Here is a 26,663-nt window from a genome sequence, read left to right on the forward strand (position 1 = left end):
CAGAACAGTTGTACAACTTGACAGACAGCTAGATCCTTATTCAAGCACTAGTTCGGTATTGTGCACATTCCTTTTTCAGTCTCGATCCCCAATGTGTTGCAGATATTATATCTAATTCTGTAGAAGCACAGGAGAGGCAGAAAACCAGAGAAGAAAAGAGCAGACAAAGGAGGATGATGTTGGTTTGCCACGTGCTGTATGTCTGCACCTGAAGACTAATTCTGTTCTCTGCTTCCTGGAGGCATGAGTCCCATTCAAATGGATCTGTAGATGTTTATGTAAGGAAAAAAGAAGAACTGTATTGTTTACCCCTAACTTTGTTTTCTTTATAGGATAAGTTTCCATGGACTATGCTTAGTTACCTGTCTAAACAGTGAAATGGACCTCTTGGAGTTTGAATTTCTTTCTAGGTAGAGCATAGCTTGCATTGCAGAAAGATGAATGAATTAGAAGTTTGCTAAAAATAATCTGCAACTTAGGAAATCACCTTTTACTGGATGATGTAGGGTACGTTATAGTATGATACAGCTTTCCAGAATGGTGTGAAGCACAACAAAGGTAACCAACTGCGTCAACAGATTCAGAGGCAAGTGACAAGCAGGCTTTTCAGTTTTATTTTCCTTTGTGGCAGGCTTAACTTTTGGTGGCTTATCAGTGAGGAACTGGATTTGCTGTTACCTTTTGACTTTTCCAGCTGCACTCTTACTTCTGTTCAGTCTGTGCTATCTGTGGCTTCAGGCTATTCTAGGCTTCTACACAGATGAGAAAGCAAACAACTCCTGACATCCAAAACCAAACTAAAACAAACCCCCCTGTAAAAAAAAGTTTTCTGTGCCTTTTTTACCTCTGCTCTGCCATACTCTGTTTTGGGATTTGAGATAATTCTTACTGAAGTTCTATATACTGTCCCCATCCAGCAAACTTTAAAGGATTTAATGCATGATTAATTGTCTTTGCTAGTTAAGTGGGACTTGACATCTCTGTGGGATGTCAAAAGAAAGTAAGTTTCCTTAATAATTTCAAAAACTGGGATGGTTTCAGTAAGGAGAACTTTACATCCAGTGCCTGGAAAGTTTTCAGAGATATTTGAGAGGGATGGATAATTTTTTTAAATCATAGAATCAGAATATCCTGAGTTGGAAGGGACCCATAAGGATCATCAAGTCCAACTCCTGGCACCGCACAGGTCTACCCAAAAGTTTAGACCATGTGACTTAAGTGCACAGTCCAATCGCTTCTTAAATTCAGACAGGCTTGGTGCAGTGACTGCTTCACTGGGGAGCCTGTTCCAGTGTGCGACCACCCTCTCTGTGAACAACCTCTTCCTGATGTCCAGCCTAACCTTCCCCTGCTGCAGCTTGACACCGTTCCCATGGGTTCCATCACTGGTGATAATGGAGAATAGGTCTCCTGCCTCTCCACTCCCCCTCACAAAGAAGTTGTAGACTGCGATGAGGTCCCCCTTCAGCCTCCTCTTTTCCAGGCTGAACAGGTCCAGTGACCTCAGCCGCTCCTCGTACGTCTTCCCCTCTAGGCCCTTCACCATCTTTGTAGCCCTCCTCTGGACATGCTCCAACAGTTTAATGTCCTTCTTGTACTGTGGTGCCCAGAACTGCACACAGTACTCGAGGTGAGGCCGCACCAGCGCAGAGTAGAGCGGGACAATCCCTTCCCTCGACCGACTAGCAATGCCGTGCTTGATGCATCCCAGGATACGGTTGGCCCTCCTGGCTGCCAGGGCACACTGCTGGCTCATATTCAACTTGCTGTCAACCACAACCCCCAGATCCCTCACTGCGGGGATGCTCTCCAGCGTCTCGTCACCCAGTCTGTACGTACAGCCAGGGTTGCCCCGTCCCAGGTGCAGGACCCGGCACTTGCTTTTGTTAAACTTCACGTAGCTGGTGATCACCCAGCTCTCCAATCTGTCCAGATCTCTCTGCAAGGCCTTTCCACGCTCATCTGAGTCCACAACTCCTCCAAGTTTGGTGTTGTCGGCAGATTTGCTGAAAACACCTTCTAGCCCTACATCCAAATCATTTATAAAAACATTGAAGAGGACTGGCCCTAAAATGGAGCCTCGAGGGACCCCACTAGTGACTATCCACCAGCCAGATGTGGCCCCATTTACCACAACCCTTTGAGCCCTGCCCGTCAGCCAATTGCTCACCCATCGTATGATGTTTTTGTTAAGTTGTATGCTGGACATTTTGTCCAGTAGGATCCTATGGGAAACCGTGTCAAAGGCTTTGCTGAAGTCCAAAAAGATCACATCAGCTGGTTTCCCTTGATCAACTAGATGGGTGATCTTATCATAAAAGGAAATCAAATTTGTTAGGCAGGACCTACCCCTCATGAACCCATGTTGGCTGGGACCAATGACTGCATTGTCCCCCAGGTGCGCTTCAGTAACTTCAAGGATCATCCTCTCCATAATTTTACCAGGCACTGACGTGAGACTGACAGGCCTGTAATTGCTAGGGTCTTCTTTCTTACCCTTCTTGAAAACTGGCACAACATTTGCCAGCTTCCAGTCTACTGGGACCTCTCCAGATTCCCAAGATTGTTAAAAAATAACTGAGAGAGGTCCCGCGATGACATCAGCCAGCTCTTTAAGCACCCTGGGAATCAATTCCATCCGGACCCATGGACTTGTGTGGATCCAGGTGGAGCAGCAAATCCCGCACATGTTCAGGGTTGGTTGGGAGTTTTTCATTCCCACCATCGTGGTACTCCAGCCCAGGGTACCCTGGGTCCCAAAGCCCGTCATCAGTGTTGAAGGCAGAGGCAAAGGAGGCATTAAACGTCTCTGCTTTACCTATGTCATTGTCTGTGAGGAGACCTTCCCCATCAAGTAGCAGACCTACGTTTTCTTTGGTTCTTTTTCTGTTCACGTATCTAAAAAACCCTTTTTTATTGTCTCTCACAGACATGGCCAGCTTCAACTCTAGTTGGGCTTTGGCCACACAAATTTTCTCCCTACAAACATTAACAGCATCCCTGTACTCCTTCCTCATTGCCTGACCCTCCTTCCAGCAGCCGTACACTTTCTTTTTTCACCTAAGCTCCAGTAGAAGATCCCTGGTCAGCCAGGCCGGCCTTCTGCCCCGCCAGCCTGACTTCCGATATTTTGGAATCGCCTGATCTTGTGCTTTTAGGAGGCAGCGCTTAAAGATTGACTAGCACTGATGGACACCAATGCCTTCAAAAGCAGTTTCCCAGGGGACCTTGCTGAAATGAAACCTTGGAATTCAATAATTATGCAAAGTATGGTTTTTATCAGTAATTTACGTATAATTATTTTCTGTCTTCATCTTTAGAACATTTTATTCCTGCTTCCACAGCTTCCTTATTTTTTCTATTTTCCTGGACCGTCACCATTCTCAGTCCTTGTGGCCCTTGAAAAGAGGAAATGCAGATGATATCAGTTTTGAACAAAAGCAGGTAAGGTTTTTACCTGCTAAATGGTGATGTGTCAGCCTCCGTCTTGTAGGTTTGAGGGTTTTTTGCTTAGTTTGGGGTTTGCTTAGTTTTAAATCCAACCATTGACTTCTGAAGTCACTCCAAGGCATACGTTTTCACAGCATCTCCTCAGCTGCCGGCGGACAGACTTGTTTTAGGGGCTTATTCTCAGTGAGGAAAACTTTACAGCAGGGCACATGACATGGTCACTATCCTGTTGTTTAAAGGCAGCCATCTGTTTACTTTTGAAAAGTGTGGGAACTGTGAAGGAGCCGACTTCGCAAATTTGCGTAAACAAAACTCAATGAGGCTGTCAGGGAAAAAACAACATCCACATATACTACTGAAATGAAGATTCTGCCGATGGGCCTGGTGAGATTATTTCTAGATGTGTAAATTGGTACTTTTTTCAAAATGAATTACAACTGATGCTTTACCAATTATCCTGCTTAATCATTTAAAGAATAAATTGGGGTATTTACAAATAATTCATTTTCTATCTAGAGCTTTTGTTTTGCATATATATCAAATAATTAAAAAAAAATTGAATTTTGGGCAGTGGAAAAGCAATATGGTATGTCATCTCTTAAAAAAAAAAAAAAAAATCACTGGAGGCTGCCAAGCATAGACCTAGAAAATTTTTGTAAGAATACAAACAGTCTCTGTCCAACTTTTGTAGATTGTCTACTTTTAAATAGCCCCAACAGTAGAAAATATTGAGATTAAAGAACAGTGTACTCTGCTTTTGTGCTTTGAGTTCTTTTGCTTCTGAAATCTGGTTTTCCCAATGCTCTGTAAAGATTACATGCAGTAAACTGACTATGTTTTGGTTGCTATGAACAAATGAGGAATTTGAAAACACAGAAACGAGAAAGGAGAAATTGATCCTGGTGTTACACAGGAACATCTGTCTGGAGTTTCAAAGGCAGCTAGCAATCAGCTAAGGCAGATTTTCTGTCTGGCTGTATGAGGACTGTGTGAGCTGTTGTGTCTATATTGAAGCTGCTATTGTTCTCCTGCTGTGAAATGACAGATGGATGTGTCTATTCTGAGAGATTTGTGACTTTTGGCTGACTCGTGCTTTCAGAATTCATGCATAATAGAGCTTGCTCTAATCATTCAAGAGGGAAGAAAAACAAAAATGGGGAAAAAAAAAGCAACAAATGAAACATATGGTGCCAGTCTGTATTGTGAAATCATCAAAAGTATATTTCTATCTTCTTTTTGAAGACCGGTTATTTTTCTGACGGGGAGCTATTGGCTTTTGGTTTATTTCTGTGAGGATGTAGCATATCCAGCACATGTATATGGTCTCCTTTGACTGAGATAAAAACATAAAAAAATATGGTGCTATTCTAAAGTATTTACATAACCAATCAATGCTGAAAATCTGGATCCTAAATAAAAATAATGATGACAAAGACAGAATTTATTAACAGTTTGAGAAGGGAAAGTACACAATTCAGAAATACATGTTTTGTTTTTATTGATTAGTTTTCTAATTAAGTGAGTTTGCTTTACTTCATATGTAGCATGTATATGTATGATAATTGGGTTAATTAATATATTGTATGTATATGAAAACAGGGCTTTTGTGGCTGAGTCTTATTAATACATTCATCTATATTCAGCCCAGATAAATGTGTTTCTGTCTTGAACTAAATGATCCTAGCATTAAAAAAGGAGATGGAATGAGCACTACTCTTGGAACTTCTAAAGGAACGTACTACCAGATTAATTGGGATAATTGTTACAAAGCAAAACTGATGCTGATGCGTACTGCTCAGTTTGCAGTTGTTTAGTTTAAACACTGGAATTTTTGCTTCTATAATGTTTCCTCTGCAAGTTTGTGAATCGCTAAGGCAATCCATTGGTCAAGTATGCACTACTGTAATTGTTTAAACTGAGAGCTATAAACCATCCTTCTGGAGTGAAGGGTCTGTTTAAACGAAGTGTTTATTTAAGCTCTGTACAAACAAATACCTAATGAAGAGCTATATATTGTAAAAGAGGAAAACATGAAGTGAGCTGTGGGTCAAGGCACCATCTTTCTTTTCCAGGATGTTTTGTTGTCACGTTAATAGTAGATATATATTATTAATTGATTGGAAAGCCAGCTATTTAGTTAAATATTTGACTTGTCTTTTCTCATGGTATGCTTTAGACAGGTGTGTTACGGCATGTCTCTGTGTTACTGTCAGTACTATACAGAACAGCTGAGGGAACTGAATGAGGCAGTGTGTCGTGTACCTGGACATGTGGCAAAACATTGGTGGAAGCGTATCACTTCCAGAGCATCAGTCTGAGTCAGCAAGTTGGTGATGCTCTCTTGCTCTTTAAACTAGTAAGAGGTTGTCAAATCTAATTCCTTCGTCTGCTGTGTTCTGTGGAAAATCATTTCTTTCTGCTAATATACAACTTCATAGGTCAAAAATAATTTGTGCAATTCAAAGCAGTGTGTTTGGGTGCTAATACGGGTATTTAGCTTTATCCTCTTGTTTCCTTGATTACTTGATCCTCTTCAGCATTATCTGAGTTCCTGCTTACCTGAATGATCTTTGCCAGCGTGGATCCACAGTCCTTGACAGCTGTGTTTCTGGATGATTCTAAGATGTTATGGTAAGGGTATGATTGATTTCAGCCATGTCTTTCTTGAATGATAAGGTATAGTTACTGCTGTAACTATGGGTTTTGGGTAAGTCTCTTAAACGCTCCAGCACTCTGATGTCTGATAAAGATATATTACTATATTGACAGCAAACAGGTGATGTGGGCTTTTGTACTGCTTAAGTCCCTATTTGAAGTGAGTACTGGTGAAGGGAACGGCTCTACTATTGTACTTTCTGAGCTACAAGAAGATTTGAAACTCCAATGCATTTGTTAACCTAACTCAACATCTGCAAAGACAGGTAGCATTGATGGAGAATTTAAATAGAATGCATAATTGCCAGAAATTATGTGTGTTGTATAAACAGGGAAAATAATATTTGACTCTTTCACTCACTTGTTCTTAGCTTTTCCTTTTCTTTAAAAACTTCTTTGTCTTTAATTTTTTTCTTTCAAGGGAAAAAAATAAAAGGAGAGAAAGAGAAGCACCTTTTGATGCTTTCCTTATGTGCCTTGAAGGCTAAATAAGTTAGTGTGACAAATATTTAAATCAGTGCATTTATGATAGTATTGTCACTGGTAGTACTGACAGGCTGCTTTAGCTGATTAGTGCATCATGCATATTAGAGGTGTAATGTCTTTTTCATGTGCCGGAGCCAGCGTTCATCTTACTTTCTAGGTAACCTGACATTTCCATTTACTTCAAGGCAGGTACAGAGAATTAAAAAAAAAAAAAAAAAAAGCCCTTTTGCTATTCCTGTGCTTTCTGTTTCCTGGCAAGCTGTCAGAACGTTTTTTGTCTCCTGTCCCTGACAGGGTGAGCTACCTCGCAGTCTCTTGGAGAATTTCCTAACTACGGGCCTTTTGAGACACGTTAGGGGAGAACTTGGCAGGAAAGAGACAGTTCTGACTGAAATTGAGAGCTAACAGGGGATTTCCATTAGTACAATAGCCTCTCATTATAGCAGAAACTGCCTCAGACCGGAACAATGGAGACACCAGCTTCCTGCGCTTTCCCAGCAGAGTGGCCGAAGGCGATACCCGAGCAGGCCCCCACTTCCCGAATCTGGCCAAAGGGGTTTACTGAGTTATTCAGAAGTGCATTGTTAAACATCTGTTTAAACAGTCTGTTTTATTACCCCTTAACATGCTTCTCAAGGTAAGCAATAAGGCTACTGGCCTAGGTTATTTTTTTGCTCTACTAACGTTATTTTGTTTTATTTTTGGAAGATGTTTGACCCACTGATTCCCCTTAAGCAACAAATTACTGATTTCATTCTGTCTAGATGGCCAGGAGTTACCCTTACTAAAGTCCAGTTTCCCATCATTTTCCTTTCTTGTTCTCTCCAGGGACCTCAGCATACTGTTTAAGCCTCTGATTAATTTATCTTGCTTTTTCACTGATTTTAATAGCTTACCGTACTCATGTAAGACCTAGGAGGTTGCTAAGCCAAAGTCAGTATTATCCTTCTTTTGCCTGAATCTTCAGAGAGTCTTTGGGATGTAAGGAGGAGACTCTGTAGAGGACTGGAGAAGAGCAAATGTAGAACTACACTCGATACCTCTTTTCTTTCTTTCTTTCATTTTTTTTTTTAATGTGATTGGCAAAAAGAAAGGAATTGTAAGCCAGTCAGTAAAATCTTTAGAGGAGGGGAAATTATAAGCCAGTGAGCGAAACCTTAATCTCTGAACATTTTTTAACAAGTTATTAAACAGTTGCTTTATAAGCACCTCTGGGAGACTAAAATTTATAAGTAGCCAGCATAGATTTATCAAAAACAAACGGTGTAAGACAATTTTAATTTCCTTCCTTGGCAGTGTAGCTGGCTTTGTAGATTAAAAATTCAGTAGATGGATGAGATATCTTGACTTTGTTATTTTTTTCGTGCAGTGACTGCATGTGATATTCTTTGTGCTATCTCATACCTAATCCCCAGAAAATGGCTAGGGAACTCCACATGAAGTCACTGTGATGGTTGAGAAAAGGTCTCCAAGTATAGTATTGATGGATTAGTGACAGCTAAGAGGGCATTTCAGATAGGTCAGTGTGTTTTCTGTTTGGTGGTCTGTATTTTATTTAGGCACTTGACTAGTAGAATACACAGAATGTATTTGTTGATAACAGCAAGCTAGGATATTGCATTAGCATGGTGAAAATTAAGATAAGTTCAGAATGATGACAAAAAATGATTTGCAAGCTGTGATCTCCAAATGAAGCGAATCAAATGATTGCTTATAAGGTGTAGTGAAGGGCAACTCACAAAATAAGCTTATTTTCACTAAACCGAAATTCACACGTGGTACTATGCCTCCACTGGAATATTTAATGATGTTCTTACGTGGAAAAGTGTTGTTTGAAACACTTGTTGTCTTGATAATTTGGAGAGAGAGTCTAAAGGCTATCCAAATGCAAACTGCCATTCCAAAAGGTGAGCACAAGTTGGTATGGTTTGCAGAAGTTTGGAAAGAAGAGTTGAAACCTAAAATAGTGTAGCCAAATAAAACCTGGGGTTTATGATTGAATGACAAATAGCACCCAGGATGTTTGAACAGGGAATGTCACATGCAAGAAGGGCAGTAGCTGTTTTTCTCATCACTGATGAGATCTCATACACCGTATTGTATACGGTTTAGGGCTACTAGCTTTTTTCTTTTCCTTTTTTCTTTTTAAAGGACACAAACATCTTGAGAGTGTTTTAAGAAAGCAGCTGTAATAAAGTGCTTTGAAAATATGACCTACAAGAAAAATTTGAAGGAAGTGACTTTGTTTCATCTCACTGAAAAAAAAAAAAGGTGGGGTTTGTGTTGTGGGAGACACATCTCATGGGAAGTGAAAGGCTCTGTAGGAGATGATCACTAGCGGGGTCCTCCAAGGCTCCGTTTTAGGGCCAGTCCTCTTCAATGTTTTTATAAATGATTTGGATGTAGGGCTAGAAGGTGTTTTTAGCAAATTTGCTGACAACACCAAACTTGGAGGAGTTGTGGACTCAGATGAGCGTGGAAAGGCCTTGCAGAGAGATCTGGACAGATTGGAGAGCTGGGTGATCACCAGCTACGTGAAGTTTAACAAAAGCAAGTGCCGGGTCCTGCACCTGGGACGGGGCAACCCTGGCTGTACGTACAGACTGGGTGACGAGACGCTGGAGAGCATCCCCGCAGTGAGGGATCTGGGGGTTGTGGTTGACAGCAAGTTGAATATGAGCCAGCAGTGTGCCCTGGCAGCCAGGAGGGCCAACCGTATCCTGGGGTGCATCAAGCACGGCATTGCTAGTCAGTCGAGGGAAGGGATTGTCCCGCTCTACTCTGCGCTGGTGCGGCCTCACCTCGAGTACTGTGTGCAGTTCTGGGCACCACAGTACAAAAAGGACATTAAACTGTTGGAGCGTATCCAGAGGAGGGCTACAAAGATGGTGAAGGGCCTAGAGGGGAAGACGTATGAGGAGCAGCTGAGGTCACTGGACCTGTTCAGCCTGGAAAAGAGGAGGCTGAGGGGAAGCCTCATTGCAGCCTACAGCTTCCTCATGAGGGGGAGTGAAGGGGCAGGTGCCAACCTATTCTCGTTAGTCATCAGTGATAGGACCTGCAGGAACGGTGTCAAGCTGCGGCAGGGGAAGGTTAGGCTGGACATCAGGAAGAGGTTCTTCACCGAGAGGGTGGTCGCACACTGGAACAGGCTCCCCAGGGAAGTTGTCACTGCACCAAGCCTGTCTGAATTTAAGAAGCGATTGGACTGTGCACTTAGTCACATGGTCTAAACTTTTGGGTAGACCTGTGTGGTGCCAGGAGTTGGACTTGATGATCCTTATGGGTCCCTTCCAACTCAGGATATTCTATGATTCTATTCTATTCTATGAGATACTACTATTTTTTTCTGCTTTCTCTACTGGGAGATAGTATGACTTGGGATGGGTAACAGAAAGATAAGAACTGTCCAAGGTATACAAGTTTCTGTGGCAGCTGATTGATACCCTGCAGTTATGATGTGGTTTAGCTGTACATATTCTCAGTAACTTATGTGTGTAAGTTAGTTGTTGAATAGATGACTTAAAGATGTTGTGAAATAGCCTTTGAAATGAGAGATATCCAGAAACAGGTGAGGCACTAAATATTTTCGTGGAGGAACTATCTATATTTGCTTGTATCTCACAGTAAGTATTAGATAAGATGATCTTTTGAAGCTTTTTCTAGTTCCATTTGTTTCTACTAGTATAGGTGCAATTTGATTAAAGGAAAAAAAAAGCAAACAAACTGGCTTCTGAAACAAGATCTAGCCCCAGAGGAATGAGTGTTCATTTGGGAAATACGAAGTCAGAGAGCAGTGAGGTGCTCTATTCAGTGGACTTGCTTTTGACCAGAATTCTAGATAAAACTGAAGTGATGCAGATTTTGACAGAAATGTAATGGTTAACTGAAAGAAAAGTAACATTTAAGACAAGAAGGGAGCAGAAATTTTGGTCTAAATGATTTCTACCCTAGACTGGGTAAGATCAGTGTACTGCACTGGAACACTCCGGAGATGAGATCCACCTGTCCAGTCTTGATTTCTGGAAGAGCATTCTAAAAGTGCACTGGTATTTAACCTCTTTGCAGAAAGCAACCTCAGCATTTAAATCTGGTTGTACCTAATTTGTTTTCCTGTTTGAGAGCTGTCTGTGGATCATGGCTTGTTTCCCAGCAGTGAATAAAATCACAGATATGAAAGAGGTAAAATCATTTTTCTCATTTGTAATTTTTGTTTCTCACAATACTTATATATAACTGTCCAAATCTGTTGTCTTACATTATATCAGGCTGTTTGCAGAAATGGTAATTAATACTTCTTGTGGAGGGGAAGAGGATTGAATGGGAGGGGAATAACACTCTAATGTCTCTGTACATTTTGTGCACATTGGTTGTCTGCCTTCATTTGGCATTTTTTCCAGTACTTCATGAGAACAGAAGAAAAGCCATATTCTGGTCTGACCAACTGTCCATTTAGCTCAATGTTCTCATGTAAGGCAGACAATAAAGGTGCTTCAGGAGAAAAATGTAAGAAGTGCATTAAGTGTACGTATAGTAATTCTTTCCAATGGTTGGGTCCCTTAATTAGTGTTTTAGGGACCGCCTTAGCTGAAAGCTGCACACAAGCATGTTTGGTTTAAATAAGCAGTAGAGGGTCTGTCATTTGAGAACTTAGTTCTTTTTTGAGCCCATTTATGCTTTGTGTGTGTCCAGGGTCTTGGTGCAATGATTCAATAACTGAAGTATTATGGGTTGTGAAGAAAAAACATTTCCTTGTTTCAGATTTACCACTTCACTGGCTGCCCTCTACTGTGTAGGTTGTTTTTTTGGTTTTGTTTTTTAGTGAGAAATGGTTGCTTGTTGACTTCTCCATACATCAGTCATTCTGCCAGCCTCTGTGCTCTTACTCTTGGTGATTTTTCTTCTTTGCTGAAGACTTCAAGTCTGTCTGGCATTGGAAAGTTTGACAGGGCTCCAGTTAGTCTCACAACACTGTGAAAGCACTGCTGGTGGCCAAGGCATTATATTTTTTTACTTTTCTACCAGTAAAACTGGGCTAAGATTTCTTCAATTAACCAAGGTTCTGTGAAGTCCTATTAATGCCTATGTGCAATTATTATGAATTATAGATTACACCTATAAATTAAGAAGGAACCAGTGTAATTCTGAAAATTATAACTTCCATGAGTAGAATATTATTTAAGTTCCTCTCTTTGTATGCTGTACATAGTCATTGCAATACACTTGTAATAGCTATATTTGTATGGTTTCTCCTTTTATTTTGTACAAAGATTTGAGAACACTGAAGGCAATCTTATTACAGCATCTTTAATAAATACGTTGATAAACAGCTCATGTGTCTGAGAAACAAGATGTTAAGTAAAATTTCAGTTAAATAGGAACAAAATCATTTCAGAATGTAAAATAACAAACACCTGTTTTTGTTTCCAAAGTAAATCATCCATCCTGGATCCTGGATCATCCATCCTGGTCTTGAATTGGATCTGAATCATGACCCAAATTTGTTGAGCCTATAAGCAGAATCTTTCCCCAAACCCTGGCTGTCCAATTTTACCTTTTTCTTGCCAGTCAGCCAGCAATATGTGCCTGTCTGCAATTTATCAAACATGGTGTTACTTGTGTCTTGGCTATGCTGTACCCTTTTGGCCTTTCACAGAGGGGTGAGGTTATATGGACCATACAGTAGCGGAAAGGACAGTGTGTGTATAGCTTTGTGGGTTTACAATGTATAGTAGTGCTATGCAGTGTGGAGGATTAGTGAAAAGTGAGTAGAGCTCTGCTAAACATGAAAATGTTGAATGTGTGGTGGTGGTAGGAAGTCAGCAGTGAGGCTGGTGGGACATGGCCCAAATGAAAATGTCCCAGTCCTGTTCAGTTGTTCATTCCTGCGTTAGGAGGAAACTGTACTCTGTGATATTAAGGAATAACAAGTGTGTTTAGCACATAGCCCTTCCTGCCAATAAGTGTCTTTTGTACAGCCTCATTATAAGACATTTCCCTCCATGAGCTGTTAGTTTTCTGGACTGGGGTCTCTAAGTGCTTCTTTCTCTAATTTTTCATTCATATGGTTGATTACAGCCATTGACAGAAAGGCAGACTTGTCAACACTAGCAGAGTACCTTTGTATTTTACAAAAATAGGTGACCAAGTGCAGGAGAGACTATAAAATATGCTGCCAGAAGTCTTGATAAACTGCAAAGGACAAATCTGACAAAAATAAGTTTCATTATTAGCAGAGCTTATGGAACTACTTTAATTAGTTTTCCAAAGCTGAGGAATTCTTTACCATATAAGGGTTTATTTTAGATGCAAGCTTTCCATTAGCAGCCAAACACACTGTAAATTTTAATTAAAATAATTCAGACTTCACTCCTCCAAAAGTTGGTGAAATATGTCTCTTTGTTTTGTTTGATTTTTTTCATACATTGTATGGAGAGCATAAGCAGTGAAAAGGATCCAGTGGATGGTGTGGTTGTCCTTACTGCCTGCTAGCTTGTGTGGAGAATGAGACACGTGCAGTTTGCAGCTCCACAACAGAAGTTTGCACTAGACCATATCATTCTCTACTAAATGTTATTTGGAGCTGCATGCCATGCAGAATTTAACAAGTGGACAAGAAAGTCTGCTGGAAAGCAGAATAAAGACCGGGTAAGCAAGTGAAAGGAGGTGGGCCAATATGTGGCCTGCTATGAGTAACTGAGCCTAAAATTAAGGGGAAATATTTTATGGGTGTTTCCCCTGCATCTTTTTCAGTGTTGCTTTGAGTAACAGAAGTTGAAAGCAAACCACAAGTTTTGGTAAGCAGGCTAATGCTTTCTAGTGGAGTGGTCGTAAGTGATGACTTAAAACATGGTTTTCAAAGCAGTACAAGTGATTGCACTTGTGCTATTATCTAGTAACTCACACAGTGTTTAAGTTATGTTGTTACAATTCCTTGGCTCTGTCCTTTGAATTGTTAAATATCCCTTTTACTTAGAAACCGAGAATTCTGACTGGCAAGGTTTGTAAGCCCGATAGATCAAATTTAGAGTAGCATTAAAACTGTAATTAAACATTTTTAGTGCTTCAAAATTGAATTGTTCTGTAGCAGTCAGTAATAGTTTAAAGCTATGCCACTGATACTAGCAGGAGCAATTGAATTCAGCAAGTGCTTATCACTTTTAAAAATTTTACTTTGAATATACAACACTTTTGTTGTTGTTTAAGGTTACTTTTTTTCCTTTCATAGCTAAGTGATTTTTATTATAATTTTATATTTGCTTTGCTGTAAAATATCAGTTGAAGAGCACTGGTTTGGGTGTGGAGGGGTTCTTTGTAGCCTTGTTTCTAGGCATTGTTCCAAAGTACACAGCTAAAGTGCTTTATAGGTCTTGTTTAGGGCAGGGCTTTTAATGCAGAGATCACCACTGAGTCCTTTTGATACAATTTTGCAAATACTTAGTTCTTGATCTTTATTTCAAACTCAACATTACATTTTAGCGGAGTGTGGCAGTCAAAAACATGACTGTCCTGTGCTTTAAAGAGGAACAAGGAACTTCTCAATTTTTTTCTGCACACATGACACTTTGGAGAAGTCTGGCAGCAGGGGAAGAGGAGAGGACAGGAGAATTAATTGTGTTAGAAGGCTCAGGAGGTCATCTTGCTGCAAGGAATGTTAAGCAGAGAGCTTCAGCTGGATTATTAGGGTGAGGCTGTACACTGATCTGTTACTCAGTGCCCATGACTGAAGTTTATGATGCATGGTAGATGCCTTTAGGCAGAGAATGAGTAGTCAGCTTTTCATTAATTTGTAACAGAGAGACTGGTGGGAACGTTGTTCCATGCCGTGGAGAGCCTGTAGTGAATTCCTTCAGCGTTAAGAAAGCTAAAAATAATACTCTAGAAAATGAGGGCTTTAGCCAGACCCTTTGTTTTCTGAACATCCATTTGCACAGGGGTTAAAACTTCACTATGAAAATAAGAAGAGCCACGAGTACCTTCTCTCATCTCAGTGTAATCTTGAGACCATTAAGCTGTTAGATATATTTTGGAAAAGATTTAAAATCGGTCAGTAATGCTTATATATACAATATGCCTGGAATGATGTGGGGAATTTATCTATGTGCAATTTACAGATTCTCTAAGAAAACTCGTGCTGTTTGTAAGCTCTCTGTATCCTTGTAACTCTTTCTACGCTCCGTTCCTCTGTGTGGATTCAGTGAGGGGCCTGGGGTGGATGATCCAGCTCGTCTGTCTCAATAGAGGAGCTGCCGAATCCTGTGGCTTCCAGTAAGCAGAGCTGAGGAAGAACTACACAGTAGATAAAAACCAGTTTTCCTCAGCTACTGTGTGGAGGGGTAAAGTTTCAAGAAATTTTAATTTCCACAGGAAAAGGAACCAAGATAAGAGACCTTGTCACAGCCCTTTGAAAACAGGGGCGGAATGGGTCATGGAGGAAGATATACCAGTGTGGGGAGAAAACAATGAAGCAACAGACTGCTGAAGGGAGCAGTAGTGATGCTGTAGCTGAAAGTGGCTGAAGGAGGCTGGTGGCAGGGTGAACAGAAAGCTTCTGAAAAGAAGGCACTGAGAGGTGAGCTGGAAATCTTGGTCATGTAGAGATTTCTGATCAGGTCCCCAGGCATTTTGAAGTATGGGGGGGGAGGGGGTGGAAACTGAGGCAGGAAGCTGCCTTTATGGGCCCTTATGGGCTTCAGTATTGGTGTGAAACTAGAACACATTTAAATTATTTTTAAATTAAGCCTTAAAAATGTACATTTGAGACTTTAAAAAGCTTCAGAGAGTGAAGATGTAAAAATGCTGGATGAAGCTGCGTGGGTGTGTTTCAGCAGCATCATATTCCTGAGAAGTAAACTATAAATGGCAAGGATAGTGTTCAGGGAAGAAGCCTGTCCGTGGTGAATGTTTCACACTTCTCAGCTCAGGAGGGATGTCCATGCTGGAGTCTTTTCCTGCAGATAAATGACAGCACTCTCTTCCCCACCTCCCCCCCAAAAAACTCAAACCAAAACAAAAGCAAATACAAAATTATTGGAGTAGTAAGATGCTGTCCTGCTCCCTGTGTGACAGCCAAGTTGTTAGGGTGCTTGACCATGAAGTGAAAACTAGATGTGTTTCTCACTGTGAGGTGGTTCAGCATGTCCCAGCTTTCCTGGCCAGAGAGAAGAGCTCAAGTTATTGGCTCTCAAGAAGAGCATGGAGATTACCACTGCTCTGGAGACTCTTATTGTGGCCTTAAACAGTAGAACAGGACTTTTTGAAGTCACTGCAGTAGTTGGCTGTGATTGGTTTCAGTGGCCATGGTATTGTTTGTGTGTCTGTGAATTTGGGAAGAAAGAAAATGAAAATACTCAGCGTTAGGTTAAACTGCACAACTCATAAAACGAGCTATATGCACACTAGAATGTTCAGCCAGATGGTTTTTTGTGGTGTGCAAGTCTATGAATAAAGGTCCTGTCACTCACTTGGGTGAGGGTCTGGCAAACATAATTCCTTAACTTTTTTTTTTTTTTTTTTAAATATGCAGAAATAAGAAAGATGTGTTTATCAGAAAAAATCTTTCCGTAAAATTCAGACAGGAAACAAATGGAAATCCCATTAGCATTGTGTTGAACCAGGAAAATACTCTTAATTTACAGATATCCTTTTGACTGAATACAGGAATGCATTTCTTTTTGTAAAATGGGGTGGAATAGTTGAATTTTAAAGCTGTTTGGGGCAATGTAAACATCTTACTTATCCCAAATGCTTAAGTGAAGGAAGTGTGCCCTTCATGCTTTCCCTTAGGAGTTAATACTTTGCATTAAGTGGTAGTAATTTGCACAACCTATAAATAAAATAAGTAATGTAGACTATAAGGGACTAAAGGTATTTTTTCTTTCCTTCTCTTTTAAGGAGTGCCCTTCATCTCTTTGCTGTGCATAGCTGCATTAGGAAAGAGAGCTGTATTCGACTATATTCAAAAGCACTAGAAGGAATTTCTTGTTTTCTTACTCCTGAGCCTTAAATATATGTTCCTTTCATATTATTATTTATGTTAATGATGACTTTAGAGACGTACTTGATCAATTCATAAACAGGGTACTGAAAGTTGCCATGAAAGCTTTTTGTTTTGCTTTGTTTTTATTCTGTAGGAATATTGAAATGTATTTTGGTCTCATTGTTGGCCTCACAGCTTTCCTGCACAGGTCTCTTTTTTTTTTTTTGTAATGCTTCATCTTAGAGTATTAAGCACACTTAGCATTCTGTCTTTTATAATGAGCTTTTTAAAAATGTAGGCAAAAACATTAAATTTCTTTTATATAAGCATTAACAAAATTGGAAATTGGAGAAAGATGGTTGCTCCTTTATTATCCTCAAGAGTTATTAAAACATTCTTCCACCTCCATTCTTTTTGCTTCCCATTTTAGTTTTATTATTAATTTGTTTAAATTATTTTTTTTCACTTCAGATCATCTGTGTTACAAATGGAAAAAAAATATCCCTCTGAAGTTACTGTTTAAAAGAAGTTTTGAACAAGGTTGTCCTTCCACATAGGCAGAAGGATGACAGCTGCATCACTAACAGTCTAAGATTCCCCAAAATTGCTGTCAAGAAGCTCTTTGGCTTCTCTTCTTGTCCTTGCAATGCTGGATCACTGCTCAAACATGAAGACTCAGAGTGCCTTCCAGGTTGAATGTGTTGTTCTGTGGCTGCAGAGGATGTGCTTTATGTTCATCTTCAGGCAGTGCCTATCAGACTTCATTTTTTCACTCCTCAGCTTTTTCTTGTCTTGGCATTCATTTCTTTGAACTATAGCATCATAGAATGGTTTGTTTTGGAAGGGACCTTAAAGACCATCTAATTTCAACCCCCCTGCCATTGTCAGGGACACCTCTCACCAGACCAGGTTGCTCAAAGCCCTATCCAAGCTGGCCTTGAGCGCTTCCAGGGATGGGGAATCCCCAGCTTCTCTGGGCAACCTGTTCCAGTTCCTTCACCACCCTCATAGTAAAAATTTCTTCCTTATATCTAACCCAAACCTACCCTCTTTTAGTTTAAAGCCATTCCCCCTTGTCCTATTACTACACTCCCTGAAAAAGAGTCCCTACCCAGCTTTTCTGCAATACCTTTGGGTATTGGAAAGTTATTATAAGGTCTCCCTGGAGCCTTCTCTTCTGTTGAACAGCCCTAACTCCCTCAGCCTGTCTTCATAGAAGGGGTGCTCCAGCCCCTTGACCCTCTTTGTGTCCCTTCTCTGGACTTGATCTAATATGTTCACATCCTCCTTGTGCTGGGGGCCCCAGAGCTGAACGCAGCACTCTAGCGGGGGTCTCACAAGAGCATTGTAGAGGGAAATTTATATTTATAAACTTTAAACAAAACTTTGGAATGTTCTCAGTAAACAAGACTTTGCCTTTCAAACAGTAAGAGCCTGGTGGTGAAATCTTTGGTGAAGTCTTTGAAGAAGCCAGACCTGCAGTAGTAGGCTTCTTGAATGTTAATCATTTAATCATTCTGTGGTAGATAGTTAATAGGATTAGATAAGTTAAAGGTTTAAAGGAGCTAAAAGCAATTCACTACTAAGAACTTTGGTGCTGCAAAACTATGTTAAGCCTAAAAGACATGATTACTAATTTTAATGAAGAACATGCTTTTTGTAGCATAACATTCAACTTTGGTTTTATATAAATGTAAATTTTCCAGAATCTCCATAAAGCTTCTAATTTTGAAGACGCAGAAAGAGAAGGTTTCTGTTTTCCTTGTTTGTCAGCAGCAGCTGCCTCTGAATTTCCTTTTTTTTTTTTTTGCTAGCTGATAATTGCAAGCAACACATTTTAACAAGTCAAATGCGATATGCATCTTTATATTACTTGATAGAGACAAAAACAAACAAACAAAAAAACACCAGCTGTGACTAAAGGCTATATGAAGCTAAGTCCCTGGCCTCACAGGTTCCTGATCGTTGATGCATGTAATTTTTAAAATTGTCAAAAAAAAGTGATTGAGGCAACCAGCTACCAGTAAAAAGCTTCTTTGATCAGGCTTTTAAAACTGCCTGTAAATATTTGTGGAGTTTGCTTGTAGTGTGATAATGGAAACATTGTATGTTATTTAAGAAAGTAAGGTTGGTGGTTGGAGAAAATGAAGTAGTGTTTAGTTGATTGATCTTTGATACTAGTAATAATAATAATTAAAAAAAGTTTCAGGAGCAAGATGCTTCTAATTGACTTTGCAGGAAGCCATTATGTTAGGCACGAAGCTTTGAGAGCCAAGCTTAATATCGGTATGTGCCACCATCATAAACTGTTTGTCTTTAAGGTTGGCAGCGAGTAGTTAGAAATGGGGTGAATAATTTTACTAAGCTTTTAACCGTACAAATAAGCCTGGAAAATGTACAGGGTTTTGATTCTTAGTTATAACAACAACAACAAAACAAGAAGAGCTTGTTGGGAGCTAAATGTCGTGAGATCTCGGGATGTCTGCTGTGTAAAGTCTCTGGAGCTGTTTAAGTTACTTACTTCACCAAAATCCAAATGTAGGCTGGGAATGTTCAGAATTACAGATCTGTGTATTGTCTACCCAGAAGCAGGTTTTCCTTCATGTATCAATGTCAAGAGCCAGATGTTTATTTCCTGAGGGGCTGGAGTCAGCCACCACTGGTGGAGTTCAGGCTGTTATCCCAAAGAAAGGGAAATTTAGTCTGCAGAAGCCACACGCAGCTCCTGCTCTGCTGGAGCCAGCAGGGCAGGCGGGCAATTTCTGGATGAGGAGTGTGCGTTTCTGAACCCCTCTGTCTGCCAGAGACTCTTCAGCTATCCCTGCTCTGGCCAGACCACTTGGACTATTTTCCCAGGTACAATATACCACTGAGGTGTCTTTCTGTGCAGCAGCATGACTGTGTCTCATCAGTTGGCACTGGTTGCCTTTGATTTGGCTGCTCTGTGGGAAAAGCAGCCACGTCCACATCCAGAACCATGAGAAGGTGACTAAGGAAGAGGAGTGCAGGTGAGGACAAAGTGCTGCATCAAAATCTATATTTAATTTGAATATGCTTGAAAAATCTGTGGAAAAAAAGCAAAGAAAACTCAGGGAATGTATTATAAATTGAGTGCACAGTTCTGAATTAATTTGTATCTTACTACATAGTAGTCAAAATCTGCACATCTTGTTATAGGATGCCATCAGGGTGGGCTCCAGAAGTTCAGTTAAATTTTGTAGCACCTCAAAGGAAGGTACCGGAAACACTGAGGTACTACTACCCATAAAGTAAAGGCAGAGGTCTCCATTCTTTTGTAGGAAATGGCAGGACTCTGCCAGTTTACTCTGAATAAATGTTGTAGATATATTTTTGATGTATGGTGGAATCTCACTTAGCTTTCCGGGAAAGTAATGGAAAAGTTGATTTCAAACCAGTTTATTGACAGTACCACGGGGGCATTGCAGTTGTGATGGCTTCAGCTGTGACTCAGTGAATGATGTTGCTCCAATATTCAATGTTCAGACACTTGGTTATTTAGACCTTTCTTTCACTTTGAGTATTAAAACACACGTCTGTTCAGCGAGTTAGGTTCTGGACAGGGAAGTCTTTGTATTCATGGCTTAGGCAGGATGGCAGGACAGAGTTTAAAATCTGATAGCTTGTTTAGTGTCTAAACTGCTTTTGAACAGCACTGACAAAAGGCTAAAATAAGTAGGATCTATATAGCAGATTAGTCTTGGAGTCTCTGCAGCCCTGTCACGTGTGATTTAGGGAAAAGACTCACCTTTTCCTGTTACCTAACTGTGTAAAGATAAGGGCCCATTCTTCCAATGGTGTCTTGCCTCTCAGTTTGTAGGGATGTTCACCAATGAGCTCACGTGACGGAGTGTGGGGGTGCTCTGTGGGTCCACACCACAAGCCCTGGTGGTGGTGGCCTGAGGGCTGTTGGCACCCCTTCTACCAGGTGTTCTGCCGTAGCCGTGTGTTCATTGTGTATACAGTATTAATAAATGCAGAAGAAAAATCGTGGTTCATGCTTCTACTGTTATATAAGTAAATTGGACAGAAGAAAAAAAATAAACGTGTTACGCCTCTTTGAAATGCTTCAAATGGCATGTATAGTAGGTAATACTGTTTTGTTTGTATTGGAAAAGCCAAAATGGTATCTAATTAAGTAAAAGCAAACTGTTTAGATTGCAGGAGTAATAAAAACTTGTTGTAGATATACAGGCTTTTTGAAGTATTTTTAAACTTGAGAACACACTTTATAGAAGTACTGTATCTTGCAATGTGATATGAGAGATTAATTCACAGAACTGCAGACTGGCTGAGGTTGGAAGGGACCTCCGGAGGCCATCTGGTCCAACCCCTCTGCTGAAGCAGGGACGCCCAGAGTAGGTTGCCTAATGAGAGCAATGTTGCAAGTGTCTTGAATACATACCCAGAAATTAGCAGTAGCTAATACTAGTGTCTGTGGTTCTTTTTTTTTTTTTTTTTTGTGCAATTAGATTTTTAGTTAATCATTAGGAATCTTTCATTAGAATACTTACGAGTTTATTCTACCTAAAAAAACTGTTAGCATATCAAGTATTTTTAATAAGACTGTAAATTATTCAGAAGAGAAATGACAGGGATGTTTACTTGAAACACAATTGACTGAGCTTTTTAAAGTAGCATTTCCTATGGATGACTTGTTATATGTGGACGCTAGAATGCTGTACATGTATGCACAATCCTGAATGTGCTTTTTGCTGGCTGAACGTTGTTTCCAGAAAACTGGAAAGAGCTTTAGAAACTTTAGTGTGTATTCTGGGATATTAGTTTCCTTCTGGGGTGTTCAGTGATTGTGAAATATTTATGTTGCCTATGACTTGTGAAGATGCATACATTTTGTTAGTGATAGTGAGAACGGCCCTCCTGCTACTTGCAAGTTGTGTTTCTAATGTCCATCCTTAATGTGTGACTATGTGTAAACCAAGGGCTTTGTAATACGATTATTTTCTGCTGTGCTTCTGGATTATTGCACATAACTTGTTTCTTGCTTACTTCAGATATTTCTGATGATTCTAAGACTGAGATTTGATAAATCCTGAATCACTGAGATAGTTTTTTGCCCTTGATTCAGAATTTGGAAGATGAAGACAAATTTCAGGATCTCAATAGTGGGTGCCCTGGGAATTAAAAGGACATTTTGTAATATCTAAGACTGGATGTTATATAAGACTTCGTATATATGAATGGCAGTTCTGACTGCTTTCTGTGGCTAAAAAAAAGCACCGTAGAAGTAAAAGAAATGCCTATATTCCATCTTCTCCTTTTTCATTTTCTGTCACTTCTTTTCATGTTTGAGAGCTATTGTTTTCTCTTACTTTGAACAGTTACATGATTGAAATAAACTTCTGATTTCTTACAGAAAAGCTGCAATGTGGCTTTTTTGTTTACTTTAAATAAAATTCACATTTTGCACACTTCTACCTTTTGTCCTGTGTTAATGGAGGACATCTCAAGTCTCAGAAAAAGTGAACATGCCATTTTGCACAAGCAAGCAATTTAAAAAAGTGGGAGTGGCATTAATCACAAAATTAAATCACAAAATTAGTCCATTCTCAAAAAGCTAAATGCAGAATAACTAGCCTTGCTGATACTTATTATACTGGATGGGATAATAAAAGTGGAAGTGTGGATGAGCATTTCTTTGACAAATTTATCAGTAAATGTGGTAGGAAAGGGTTTCCTTCTGTGTTACGTATGTGTCTTTTATTTTAGTTATAAAAAAGAGAATGTGTTCAGCTTTGCACGAGTGCTCCTTTGATCTGATTCCTCCTCTGGTTCTTTGTTGTTGCACGGAGTGTTGATGTGAAGTAAGATTTGGTTCCAAGCTGCTTTCCTCTTGTAAACTGAAAAGCAGAGTCTCTTCATGTTTCTTGGTTCCCCTTTTGTTTTATTGCCAGCTTAATTTTCTGTTCCGTTGCTTGGTGTTCATCCTTACTTTTTTCACAGGAGGCATTAAATAGGTGCTGTGATCTTTTTAAGAAGGCATGAAGCCATTCCAATTGGGATTTCTCTTCTGTCTCAGTATGTTAAAATCAGTTCAGTGGTTGCATGTTACAGTGCTCTCGCTCTGCTCTCCTCCCGCTGGAAATGAGTGGATTAATCTAGTTCCAAATTGCTGCATGGAAACCCTTTGCTCTAAGTCAAAAGAAGTCAGTGCAAGTCTGTGAATCGTTTTATGAAAATACTGGATAGAGTTTCAGGCTTCAAGTCCCTGCTGATGCATTAAATTCTTCATGGTATTGGCAGGGGAGAAGCAGGGGACCTTTCTTTAGCTGGATAAATAGGAGAAGTGTCAACTCCAGATGCCTTGAGAGACTCCAGGCAAGCTTTTAGTACGATTACAGAAGGACAAAGTGGATGGGACCCGTGGGACTCCTACGTGTACTGAATTTTTTTTAGCCTTTTGGTCACCCTAGTAGGAAAAAACAAACAAACAAACAAAAAAAACAGACGTATACATCTTTGAAGCATATAAGTTTATATTTTTGGGGTATAAATATAGGGGTGTAGCATATTCATATGCACACATGTAGGTATTAAAAAAAGTTGTAATTTTTTAGGAAATGCTGTTGGCAGAGGATACTCATACTTAAAAATAACTAAATAAAAGTACATGTCTTCCAGTGCCTAGAGCACACGAAAAGAAAGTTGTGAAAACTTTGGTGCTGTATTGGCGTTAGTGGGGTTGGAGGTGTGGGAGGGAATTTTGTTTGTTCATCTGATCTTTGTCTGCAGATGGTTAATGACTGTCTAATCTTACCTGACCAGCAGGGAGCCTTCAGTGATTCTTCACAGTGTTAAATTATATTAAGTGAGACAATAAAACTCAGTCATTATTGTCTACAGCTGGGTATGATACAGTTGGGCTAATACATTAACAGTTGTTGATTGGTATGATAATCACACCTGCATAAGCTGACCCCTTTTTATGTAAAAATAAGGGTATATGTTGTATTTTAGTTGTTGTTCAAGCAATATTGCTTATCCTTTTAGTGTTTTAGTAGCTTCAGTACAGATCTGGTAGGAATATTTCTTCCGAAACACAGTGCTGCCTGATCACATGCTCTGCATTTTTAATCTTTCCTTTGTAGCATTCTTTAAGTTACATAATGAAATTAAAAACATATAACTATCATATGCAACAGGTCCTTTTTGTGTCTTCTGACTTATGGAGTGGGTTATCCTACGCATTTTAAATTGAAGTCCTTAATTAATGCAAGATAGCAATTTTGCTTAGCAGAAATCTTTTAAAATCCAGCAGTTACTTTGCTGTAGAAGGCAGACTTTTTGCCTTCTTTTTTACACATTATAAGTATTTTGTTAGTTTGTTAGTTGAACTTTATTTCTCCTGTGCTTTCTACTTCTCTGCTTCAGGAAGCCCACCCAGTTCTCATTCATGTTTTTAATCTATTTCATCTGAGATGTTACAGTGTTTCAGAACTGGCCACATGTGGGAATTCTGGAATTCTGAGTTTTAATCTTGTTTTCACTATTGCCAGAACCAGCAAAGAAAAAGGAGGAGAAGAGAAAAAAAAAAAAAAAGGACAATGAAAACTGAAAAGAAAGAAAAGAAATACTCTCTTGGTCTTAGAGGTTTTTTTTGGGGGTGGGGAGCTTCTGATGTCATCCATGTTTCTAGTCCTAGTGAGTGCAGAGAAAAATTTGAAAACACCTCTTAAAATGTGAGCTAATCATGTATCTCTGGCATTTGCTGTCTAACAAAATCATCAAGTGTCAGGAAGTTCACAATAAAATTGTACAAGTTGGCAGCAGTATCTGGTTTCTTTAACTGACTCATCAGTTTGCTCTGACTGAACTGAAATTTTGGCCTTTCTTTGACATGTCCTCATAGATGACTAATTATTACTTCAAGCTCAGCATTAAGTTTTTTTTTTTTTTTTAAGGCATTTTTAGCTACCTTGTGACATCCTTATGAATTTCTTCCTGAATCATTACAGTTAATGTCACTCTTGTACTTGTTATTGAAGTGAAGGTCCATTATCTTGGATCTTCGCTTGACCTATATATATATATATATATATATAGGTCAAGCGAAGGTCCAAGATAATGTCATAAGGCCAAAAAGTAGACCAGAGGTTTATTTAGCCTAGTATATAGTGATAGCCAGTAGCCTAGAGAACAGAGTAAATACACACTGATGCTTTTGTAGCATCCATTGTTCCACATCTCAAGGATGTACTGAGTCAAAGGTGGCAAGTTTGTGTTTAATCGCTTTCAGTGGATCTTTCCTTCATTAACTTGTCCAGTAATTTCTTGAGCAAATGAGAAATTTAGCATCCAACTGCATCTCACATGGAAAAGTGCTTTCTTGAACCTTACATTCCCCATTACCCTTTGATATTGTCTGCACTTACATTAGCAAAAACGGTGAAGAGTTTTTATCTACTTTTCTGTGCTTGTCAGCATTTCATTAGAGATCTAAAGAAAATACATCCTTATCACTGAAATGTGCGATCCATTCACAAGATGCTGACTCTCTGAACTGTAGAAAGTTCTCGCATAACTGTATGGCTTCATGAAGAAGCCATGTATTGTATGTGTTGTTGCTTTTGCCACTTTTGAAGAATTTTTTGAAATTACCTGGCAGACCACAAAATGGATTTTAGCTCTCTGGGTAAACTACTGGGATGTTTTAAAACAAAACAAACAACGACAAAAAAAAACACCACGCATTTGTTAGGAAGAAGAGTTGGGCTTTGCTTTTTTTTTTTTTTTAAGTTATAATGGATAGCTTCTCAAGCCATTATTAATCATTTCCATCTGAGAATATATATATATTTTATCTACTTAGAAAAGAAACAAAAATATTCAGAAAAAAAAATCTTCTTAGACTCATGGTGTTTTTCCCTTGCACTTTGGGATACTATTACACATGCTTGTGATTATCCTCTCTGCAAACAATTATCAGAAAAATTCATCAGTTTTCCAAGTCCCACAGAAGAACAGATGTGGAATTAAGTTTCAAACAATGTACTCATAATCACTTACATGTGGATACAAAATGAACTGGAGCTCAGTGGGAACGACTGGATGCTTTGTTAGTCGAGCGTGGAGCGGAGAATTTGCATTTTTCTTGGGCTTCATTCTCCGAACAGTCCTTTGAAAACAGTGCTAATAAATGAATAAGAAAAGTGTCTGTTTCAGATATTTAACTCTTTTTAGAGAGCCAAAACCTCTGGGGACCACCTGAGTTGAGCCGGAATATATTACGTATATGAATATGAAAGAGGTTGTGTATATCTGTAATATCTGTATAATTTTCTCCCTTAACTTGAAAACTCTTTTGATGCTGCAAAGGATATTGAGGAGTAAAGTAGCTGCATATCATCTGTGTGTTTTCAAAAGCAATAATTTAAAGCAGCCAGCTCTGCCTGTAAGAGGTTTCGAATCAATATTCAATTGCTGGAATACCATAAGAAAACAATTATGTAAGAAAATATACTCCTGTTGTGCTCTGAAACTCAGCCTGCCTTGGAAAAATCCCTTAAAAAGATAGATTGCCCATACAAATACTTCAGACTTCAGAAAGCTAGTTACTGGGGAGAAAAGGTTAGTAGATAAGGTCTCAAATTTACAGTTTAAAGCTTTACAGAATTACAGATTTAAATTAGTGCACCAACCAGACAGTGAGACTTAAGGAATTTTCTGATTCGTGTTTTTGGAATTAATTTGTTCATAATTCGTAAGAAATCTCATGGAAGCTGGGCTCTTCATAGTTTTTCCCAATATGATTGCCTTCTCTCACACATACATACGCACATATGTCTTGAAAAATATGTTTTCAGTTGCTGCAGAATTGAAGCTATTGTTAAAATGTATCATTTATACATAGAAGATTATTTTTTTCTAAGTTATTTGATCCAACATAAACTGGAAATAATGTGCTACCATGAATCTGCCAAAAAAAAAAAAACCTAACAAATTTGTTGATTCTTAAATTATAGCAAACTTCACTGAACAGACAACATTATATCTTATTTCAGAGTCTGATAGTGGTTTCTTGGAAGTCATTGAGCTCCTGTGGAAGTTTTAAAAA

General features: G+C 39.3%; 1 protein-coding gene across 4 annotated transcripts in view; it reads left to right on the plus strand.

Moving 5' to 3' along the window:
• Positions 1 to 26,663, plus strand: part of LHFPL2 (LHFPL tetraspan subfamily member 2) — a 139,322-nt gene that overhangs the window by 45,323 nt on the left and 67,336 nt on the right. For 2 of the 4 annotated variants that reach the window (XM_035553556.2, XM_050716390.1), the window contains exon 1: positions 14,998 to 15,163. The exons of the other annotated variants lie outside the window; for them this stretch is intronic. The gene's annotated coding sequence lies outside the window, so the exon portion shown is untranslated. Of the gene's footprint in view, positions 1 to 14,997; positions 15,164 to 26,663 lie in introns of those variants that run through there. 4 annotated transcript variants of the gene reach the window in all.

This window comes from Cygnus atratus, chromosome Z, assembly GCF_013377495.2.
Source record: "Cygnus atratus isolate AKBS03 ecotype Queensland, Australia chromosome Z, CAtr_DNAZoo_HiC_assembly, whole genome shotgun sequence".
Lineage (NCBI taxonomy): Eukaryota > Metazoa > Chordata > Aves > Anseriformes > Anatidae > Cygnus > Cygnus atratus.